The sequence below is a fragment of the Salvelinus alpinus genome, chromosome 16 (assembly GCF_045679555.1).
Source record: "Salvelinus alpinus chromosome 16, SLU_Salpinus.1, whole genome shotgun sequence".
NCBI lineage: Eukaryota > Metazoa > Chordata > Actinopteri > Salmoniformes > Salmonidae > Salvelinus > Salvelinus alpinus.
Window position 1 is genome coordinate 14228887 of NC_092101.1, and position 9195 is coordinate 14238081.

The following is a 9195-nucleotide window of genomic DNA, read 5'->3' on the forward strand; positions in this document are numbered from 1 at the left end:
GTGACATTGGGTGATGTAGGGGTCATGGAGGGCAGGTAGTTGCCCCCGGTGATGCGCTGTGCAGACCACACCACCTTCTGGAGAGCCTTGCGGTTGAGGGCAATGCAGTTGCCGTACCAGGCGGTTATACAGCCCGACAGGATGCTCTCAATTGTGCATCTGTAAAAGTTTGTGAGGGTTTTAGGTGACAAGACAAATTTCTTCAGCCTCCTGAGGTTGCGTTTATAAGGAATAGGGACAAAGTGCTACATCCATCTTGTACCCTTTGACTAACCAGCTATTAGCAGTCAGCGCAATTTAACAAGTTAACAACCAAAACAAACACAAGAGTGAGTGAGTGACAACGGCCACCATACCTGATGTCACCCCAGGACAACCCTCATGACTAATTGATGTGTAAAGAGCAACTGGCTTTAAAAAGCAACAAATCCCTTTGGAAACGGCCTATGTGGCATCGATATGAATCAGAAACAGTTATTTTAATGTCAAAATTGACTAAATAGGACAATTTTGGTCATAAATTCAGTCTCGTCTAAAACAGAGTTTGGAACATTCGTGCATCACAATGGATAAATGAAGGTTGTGTTTTGATTTGACGGTGTCCATTTGCCCACTAACATGGGGGGAACAGCTGCGGTGATTGCTCTCTATCCAATAGCATAGACAGTGAGACATACCTGCCTTGCAGCTCCGACTTTGTTTACATAAGACAATACTTCACACATTTGTTTACTTGAGAAATACTGCGCCAACACCTTAGTTAGATGTAAAGTTGAGCAACTAAAACATCCTCTGCAAAATTATCAAAGTTATCTTCGATTCATTCTGGGGATTTAGAGGAAATGAAATTGGCTTCCACGTCTACAGTGTCTCATGGGGGACAAACATCAAGACTGAAATCTCGTGTGATTGGGAGTGCTCAGTGGCTCTTAAAGCTCAATCACACAGAGCATAATTCCTACTCCTTTGGGCCACTAAATGGCCCTATTCTCCCCCACCATCGTCCACAGCCAGTCCGCCACCCGTCTGGCCCAGAAGGCACACGTGGGAGTTTAATTGCCTTGTATTTCCATAAATGAGTTCATTACATTAACAGCTCGGCCCACGCCACATACTTTTGACCTGCTGCAATTTGTTATTGTATTTATTAGGCTGTCAGAGGCTGCTTCCCGTTCTCAGAGCGTGTCTGAGAGGAGAAGGTCAGGGGCGGCCCTGGCACAGGGCTCCTTTGTGATCCGCAGGCCAGGCGAATGAAAACATGACAAGAGGCATAGGCTTGGAATGCAAGGCCTCAGTCTGGGATAAATCAGGGCTTTTCGGGGGGCGGAGGGGAATGTTTGTTGCAACCTTGATTCAAACTAGGTGTATACATGATATTAGGGGATCAAGGAAAGTTTATGCATGTTTTATTTGTACTATAAATGTGATCACGTGTAACTATAAATAAACATTTTCTTTGGGGTGTGACTCTGAAACAAACAAAAATTGAACTTACAAGGATGTATTCATTAAACAGCTTTGAAGGCCTTGCTAATACCTGACTGAGACAAACTTGAATGTCAAAAATGTCGAGGAGAACCTGACTGCACACACTTGCTAACCTTTACAAGTCAGTCATCCACAAAAAGCCATATTAAACACAGGAGAGCATCAGGCAATGTAGGAGTCCAAGTTATGGGTCTGTGAAAGACTGGTCATGCCTCTGAGTCTCTTTAATTGAGTGATATCTGGGGGAGCGGAGAGGTGTCGGAGACATACGCCAGGTCGTCAGAGAGTGGAAGTCGTTACTGTGGGTTGGAGGGAAACATTAAACAACATCCTTTCCCGTCATGATGCTGAGCAGATTGCCAACCTGCCTGGTCCTGAAACCAATGTGCTCCATTCATGAACTATGTTCCTCTCATTCAGTCCGTATGAAGACATGGCTAGCTGGTGCAACTCTCTGTTTCACAACCGCAGTTCCCAGTACACATTAGGAACATGCTATTTAAAAAATTTGGTGAACTCAGCAACCACAAGTTAGATTTACTCTAACTTGTGGTTGCTCAAATCAGCATAGAAGGAAATCAGTGAAAGCCCAGAAGACAACTTACACACCCATGCCTTCTTAATTAAATGCCTTCGAAAGATCTTTCAACAGCTTTCAACGATGACTGTGCACTGTGGAAACTGTCTTCAACATGCTACATACACATGGACCGTAGATGAATTAGATTGTGTAACAACTCATTGCAAATGTGTGAAAATATAAAACTCCCTTGTAATACAGAAAAGACCAACATGTTCTCAAGTTTAACAACAGATAGTGTGACAGTACTAAAACCATTGCTTAAAGCTGAGGCAGCACAACAAATTAAAGATAAACCAAGTCCTTGCTCTGATGCTAAGAACTGATCCTGTGGACGGCAGAGAGCGAGAGCGAGAGAGCGAGAGCGAGAGCGAGAGAGAGAGAGAGAGAGAGAGAATGAGATGGAGAGAAGGAGGAGGGGGGTTCAGCTCACCCAGCACACTGGCTCTATGACTGAGCAGCTCTGAAAATGGATATGAAGGGATGAGACACGCGAGTCTCCCCTGACGCCATTAACGCAACTTAATGGAACGGCTGGCTCCACGAGGCCTCCCCATCCATTATCTCTGTGGCTCAGCAGAGCTAGGGTGGGCGCAGGCCCACTGTACTGTCTGTCTCACTGCACTGACCTTTCAGACAGCTGCCTCTCCTCACCAGAGGGCCTAACCCAGTACCTCTCCTTCACTCCTACAGCTCATCCATCACACATACTTGTTTTTCCTCCTTCCTGTCTGTTTTATACTCGATGGTGCTCCATTTTCATAAACAGGTAGTAGAAGTCATGTGATTCTCTCTCTAGGAGTATTTAAGGATCAGACAAACAGATATGCGTCAGTCCTGATAGGTCCAGATCAGAATGGATATACAGGGTGTGTATGGGAAATACGGTACACTACTGCTCTTTAGAATCTGGGAAATCCAGGTTCTAGTGAGAGAGATGCAGACCAAATAAGCTTGGGAAGAAGAATCCCCATATTACTATATCTCATTGGTATTCTATGATTCAAACAACGCTTTGTGTTTCCTAAATGCTCCAGTGTGCAGCTCAACCTGCCACTGGTGAAAAAGAGAGAGCATCTCCTGAGATTAGGAGGAGGACTTGGATACACAATGCTCAGAAATTGCTTACTTACTGCTGGCTAGCTAATCTCTCGCTAATCTATCATGGTACTTACTCACACACTGACCGCATCTTTTGTTTAGTCACAGAAAAAGTGTTTTTCTCATCTTGGTCTCAGTGGGGCGAAGGCTGGAGCAGATCAGGACATCCCCAGGGACCATTGAAGGGATTCGGAGACACAGGGAACAGAACATCACCCACTGCATGTGTTTACAGCATATACACTGATGTTCCCGTTGGTCAGACACCGGGTCCATAATGTACAGTAGAGTGCCCTTATTGTCAACTGGAAAATCTATTCACAATTTGACCACATCCGCTTTTATTGGATAACTCGGACTGATGATCCCACCAAAATGGCATGCAGATTTAAGATTTCAGAAGAGAATATAAACATGTGTTTGCCATACAATAAAATACTTAACAATATGTTAGTTGTTTTATTTCTATTCTGGTTATGAGTCTTTAAGCCATTACTTGCTCTCTTGCAAAATCCCTTTACTGAAACAGGCCCTCTTATTAAGCCGATCTCCAAATGGTAATTGACAGAATAGATATGAAGAAAATATATGCCCACCCCATACCCGGAGTCATATATTTAGAGTTAGGCCAACTTTTAGAATTTTTATTTTACCTTTATTTTATCAGGGAGTCATACTGAGACCAAGGTCTCTTTTACAGATGAGCCATGAATTACATAAATTACAGAAAATACACACATCAAAATATAAATACAAAATGCAAGCAGAAAGAAAAACACCGTCATGATAAACAAACACATTCATCAGTAATAAGGTCTTCAATCAGCTTTCTTATTTCTTTTTTGACTTTTACCCATTTTTCGTGATATCCAATTGGTAGTTACAGTCTTGTCCCATTGCTGCAGCTCCCCTTAAAGTGGTCTTAACCCGGAAGCCAGCCGGTATCGGAGGAAACACCGTCCAGCTGGAGACCGGGGTCAGCTTGCAGGCGCCCGGCCCGCCACAAGGAGTCGCTAGAGCACGATGGAACAAGGAAATCCTAGCCGGCCAAACCCTCCCCTAACCCGGACGACGGTGGGCCAATTGTGTCCTGCCTCATGGGTCTCCCAGTCACGGCCGGCTGATTTAACAAAAAGCTGATTTACCTAACTCAGTAGTGACCAAAGGAATTTGCAGAGTTTTCCATCCCCGAGACCAGGTGTGGTAACTAATGTCTAAAGTTTAGTAATGATGTTAGGTACAGTGGGACTTTATGTAAAATGGCTTTATAAATGAAAACATAGCAATGTATCAACCTATGTGACATAAAATAGGGCCAAACAACTTTATGGTTGTGAATGTAGGGATGAGTACTAAAATTGTCACCTGTAATAAAGCGCAGTGCGTTATGGTAAACTGTATCTAATGGCTTTAATGAAGTGGCAGCTGCGTTCATATAGATGATGTCTCCATAGTCCAGGACCAATAGGAACGTCGACTGAATAATCTGCTTTCTACTATTTAGCGAGAGGCAAGACCTATTTCTATAGAAGAAGCCACTTTATATTCTCAGCTTCTTAACGAACTCATAAATATGCTTTTTAATAGACAGTTTTTCATCTATCCATATGCCCAGATATTTGTAATTAGGGACACAATCAATATGGACACCATCCAAAGTACATATGGTTAAATCATCAGACTTATTTTTATGAGCTCTATAGAACATATACCTAGTTTTACCTGCATTCAGTACTAATTGCAGGTCAATAAAGTTGTTTTGTAATACAATGCAGGCAGACTATAGTTCAGATAGAGCCTTGTCAATCGTGGGGACAATAGCATACACAAAAGTATAATCGGCATACAAGTGCAGGTTGGAATTTTTTACAGACATACTGTATATAAAGAAATATTCCCCGTGTAATGTTAATGGGGAACTAACATGGCTGCCATATAATGTTGTAGTGTCATGTAAATGCATCATAATGCAGAAACTGCATTGGTCCAACTCTCTAAACACATGGCTCTGCCCACACCTAATTGGTTTTAATGCTTTGTTTGCTTCTTCCCCTCTCATAAGCCTGGGCAGAATTACACACACAACGGAAATAATGACTACCAAGGTCCATTAAGTGAGATGACAGGACATCATCTCGCCATTAATCTCCCACTTAGCAGAGCAGCTCGCCAGAGAGAGAGAGACACAGACAGACAGACAGACAGACAGACAGACAGACAGACAGACAGACAGACAGACAGACAGACAGACAGACAGACAGGGATGACATGACATTATCCTCCTTCCTTGGCACTGTCAGGCTTTAAGCCCTCTTTATGACACCATCTTAATGGTGATTGTTGTATTAATGCATTAACGAAATGGCTAGTAGTTTGTTTGATGGTGGACATGGTATTAAATTTGATTTTTTGTTTTCTTTTCATGTTTTGCCATAAATCAGATACATATGATGAGCAGTGTGGTGGGCCACAAGACACAGGAGAATACAACAGTGATGTATAGGATATTGAAAGAAATTTGTTATTTTTATAGCCTACAGAATGTATCATTCTTCTGTCATTCTCGAGTGCCTTTTTTTTGCTGACTCACATCACAGATAGGCATTCACTCCCCCTGTGTAGATGAATGTCCCCCTGGGGACATTTTGTCTACTATCAAATGTAATGTTATTTGTCACATGCTTTGTAAACAACAGGTGTAGAATAACAGTGAAATACATTGAAGTCCTTTCCTACAATGCAGAGTTAAAGATAAGGATAAACAAAAATATCTACAAGTAAATAAATAGTGGCACGAGGAATAAATACACAGTGAATAACAAATAACAATAACAAGTTTAAAAAAACATGGCTATATACCGTGCAGGGAGTACCGGTACCGAGTCGATGTGCAGGGGTACGAGGTAATTGAGGTAGATATGGACATCAAGTAGGGGTAAAGTGACTAGGCAACAGGATAGATAATAGACTGTAGCAGCAGCGTATGTGGTGAGTGTGTGTGTGTGTGTGTGTGTGTGTGGTGTCAGTATGCATTTTTGCGTGTGTTATGTGTGTGTGGCCGTATGTAGTGTGTGTATGTGTGTGTTGGGGACTCAGTGTAAGTATGTGTAGAGTCCAGTGGTGGAAAAAGTACTCAATTATCATACTTGAGGAAATGTAAAGATACCTTAACAGAAAATGACTGAAGTAAAAGTGAAAGTTACCTAGTAAAATACTACTTGAGTAAAAGTCTAAAAGTACAGTATCTGGTTTTAAATGTACTTAAGTACAGTGGTAGAAAAATAACTAAATTGTCATACTTGAGTAAAAGTACAAAGTAAATGTAAATGCTATACATCAAATTCCTTATATTAAGCAAATTCCTTATATTATATAAAAAAAATTTAATTATATAAAGAAAGGGGGAACACTCCCAACACTCAACACATAATTTACAATCACAGTAGTTGTGTTTTGTGAGTCAACCAGATCAGAGGCAGTAGGGATGACAAAGCGTGATAGGTGCCATAATTCTGTCCTGCTTGAGCATTCAAAATGTAACGAGTACTTTTGCGTGTCAGGGAAAATGTAAGGAGTACATTTTTTTCTTTGGGAATGTAGTGGAGTAAAAGTAAAAGTTGTCAAAATATAAATAGTAAAGTAAAGTACAGATACCCCCAAAAACGAATTATTATTACTATAATGCATGGATCGGGTGTACAAGTCAAGGGCTAATCAAACAATAATAGTACTACCGCCTGTTAAAAATATCCTTAAAGGTATCATCTTTCTCAGAATAGTTCACCTGTCAGAAACCAATCTCTGTCACTAGTAGAAGCAGAGGTTGACCATCCTACCCCATAATTCTATTTGGGTTTAAGACAATGACTGTTTGACATCGGTCTACAACAGGGGTGGGCAATATATGTCCCGCGGGTCGGTTCCGGACTGCGAGCCCATTTAACTAGCCCGCGGGAGGTTTGTGTAAAAAAATCTATTTTGTGGAAATTATTATTTTGGGTAAAAAACACTCCAGGCCACACTTTAATGTCTACAGGTATCTAGAAAGTATGTAGAAATTAAAATGGACCTATTCATGGGTTGCACCTCCATCACTCGGTCGTGTCGCTGCCATTGTTATCAACGTTCTAAAGACGCTGCAGCCATTTTGATGGTCAAAAGTAGAACGGGGGCTCATGACTGTGTCGTCTAAATTATACTATAGGGGCTTGGGAATATGATGACATTGCAAAAGTAGGCACATATTTAGTAGGAAACAACTTTGCCATAATCATTTTGTCAAAGTTAGTTCAAAATAGCTAGCAATCTTAACATTAGCTAGCTAAAATCTTGAGGACTCCCCTCAATCTTAGCTAGCTAACGTTATACTGCATCTAAAGTCAATCCGCCGACATCAAAATGATGACAAAAGGGTTTCCTAATGATTATGTGCCTTTATAAATGTCATTGTGTTTTCAAACTTCAGACCAAATCTTAATCAGCCCCCGATAAGGATGCATTGAGTAGAACGCTCAGTTAGGCATCAGTCCTAAAACGAACCTTCAAAACAATATTGTGATGCAACGTGCAACCATTGAATACGTTTTCAAATAACTGTCCTTTTTCTGGCGAGCATATTGCTTTTGATGAACAAATCGGTTGGAAGCAATTATGTAATCAAAAAAAGCACATTAAGGCTTCATAATTCATAAAGGTCATGTTACCTGACTGATATTATCTCATAGAACAAAATATATAAGATCTCCTAAGCCTGTGTTAACCTAAGATGTTATTTTCTGTGTTTATCCCAAAACCATATTCTTTCCCCATAAATTTTCTCCATAGGAATGGCTGAAAGCACCAGAAATAACTATTTTCCATTTTTTAGGACTACAAGCTGGCGAGCTCTATGGAAAATGAATAGAGTTATTGCAGGGTTTATGGATAAACTCTGAAAATAAGGTCTGTGGTAAAAACCCAGGTTTAGGAGATTGTATACATTTTGTTCTATGAGATCATCTTCATCAGCTAGCGTCATTTTTATGAATTTTGAAATTCATAAAAAGGCAAAAGCCTGTGTTCACCTCAGACTTTATTTTCAGCATTTTTCCCAAAACCCTAGTCTTTCAACGATTAATTTTCCCCACAAGAATGGTTGAACGAACCAGATCCAGAGCTCTGCTCCTACTGAGGAGTGCCAATATGGCCGACCGGTGGCTTCAAAGCCAAAGCAGAGGATGATGAGGCCCAACACAGCGCAAAATCTGTCTCCCTCGAGCAGGTGGTGTTTTTGTTGTTGTTTCGCCCACCAAGCAGGGTGTTTTTATATGGCGGTCAATAAAGCCCCACGAGGTGTCATAATACCCATAAAACCTAGCGGTCAAATGGGAAAATGGTTTTTCCACCATTTTTCCCATAGAGGATTTTAGAAACACTTAAAATAAGGACTGTGTTTCGTGTAGGTGACGTTTTGAGAACCATGTGAATCTCTCTCGGACAAGGGGACTTTTATCAATATATTTGGCTCTATTTACTCTCAGATTTGAAAATACTAATTAGCATCAAAGTAGACATCATGCAAAACTACAAATCCCTGGAAGCTCTTGCATGTTTATTCGTTATTTTACCAGGTAAGTTGACTGAGAACACATTCTCAGCAACGACCTGGGGAATAGTTACAGGGGAGAGGAGGGGGATGAATGAGCCAATTGTGAACTGGGGATTATTAGGTGACCATGATGGTTTGAGGGCCAGATTTGGAATTTAGCCAGGACAGCAGGGTTAACACCCCTACGACAAGTGCCATGGGATCTTTAATGACCTCAGAGAGTCAGGACACCCATTTAACAACCCATCTGAAAGACAGCACCCTATACAGGGCATTCACTGCCCTTGGGAATTCACTGCCCTTGGGAATTGGGATATTTTTTTTAGACCAGAGGAAAGAGTGCCTCCTATTGGCCCTCCAACACCACTTCCAGCAGAATCTGGTCTCCCATCCAGAGACTGACCAGGACCAACCCTGCTTAGCTTCAGAAGCAAGCCAG